The sequence below is a fragment of the Symphalangus syndactylus genome, chromosome 4 (assembly GCF_028878055.3).
Source record: "Symphalangus syndactylus isolate Jambi chromosome 4, NHGRI_mSymSyn1-v2.1_pri, whole genome shotgun sequence".
NCBI classification, from domain to species: domain Eukaryota; kingdom Metazoa; phylum Chordata; class Mammalia; order Primates; family Hylobatidae; genus Symphalangus; species Symphalangus syndactylus.
Genome location: NC_072426.2, coordinates 100325594 through 100326566, shown reverse-complemented (window position 1 = coordinate 100326566; position 973 = coordinate 100325594). Strand labels below are relative to the sequence as shown.

At 39.5% G+C, this 973-nt stretch overlaps 1 non-coding gene across 1 annotated transcript; it reads left to right on the top strand.

The window, feature by feature from the left end:
* Window positions 1-494: 494 nt before the first annotated feature.
* Window positions 495-601, top strand: LOC129481360 (U6 spliceosomal RNA). The gene has a single exon (XR_008657370.1). It is a non-coding gene; the product is annotated as a U6 spliceosomal RNA (small nuclear RNA).
* The last annotated feature ends 372 nt before the right edge of the window (window positions 602-973 follow it).

Sequence of the window (973 nt, the reverse complement as noted above, 5' to 3'; positions counted from 1 at the left end):
TGAATCAGACTGCAGTTTGGAGGATTCTTCAAGAAATCTGTCTAGAATAGATAATGCAGCTCCTGCTCCTAAATAGATTACATTTTAATGAAAAATAAAACTTCTTACATTGAGTATTTAAAGGTTATTGTAAGAGATGCATTTTGCAAAGCATAAGAAACATATTCCCTAAATATTTCAAGAAGGACAGACTTGTTTGGTAGACTTGTTTATATTTTTGAATAATTTAAAGAGTACAAGCTAAACTGGCAAAACAGTTTCTGTCACTGTGACCCCCCAGTACAACCGTGCTGCTAGTCCAAGTCATGATAATATCAAACAGATCCCTATTTTAAGTTATTAAAAGAAATAAATAAATAAATACATCTTTTTATTTAAACATTTACATACAGATCTTGGTAAGGATATGTTTGTTTCAGTTGGGTTAAGATCTAGGAGTGAAACTGTTGGCATGTGTATGTATGTTTAAGCTTATTTCAAAACTTGGCAGTTTTGTCCTCACTTTAGTAGCACACATACTAAAATTGGAACAGCACAGAGAAGATTAGCATGGCCCCTGCACAAGGATGACTCACAGATTCCTGAAGCATTCCACATTTTAAATGCATGTAATAAAATGTCACTCCATAAATACACAGAAATACTATATATCAATTAAGAAAATAAGAGGTTGGAGCCGAGCGCGGTGGCTCACGCCTGTAATCCTAGCACTTTGGGAGGCCGAGGTGGGCAGATCATGAGGTCAGGAGATCGAGACCATCCTAGCTAACACGGTGAAACCCCATCTCTACTAAAAATACAAAAAATTAGCCGGGCGTGGTGGCAAGCGCCTCTAGTCCCAGCTACTCAGGAAGCTGAGGCAGGAGAATGGCGTGAACCCGGGAGGCAGAGCTTGCAGTGAGCCCAGATGGCGCCACTGCACTCCAGCCTGGGCGGCAGAGGGAGACTCTGTCTCAAAATATAAATAAATAAA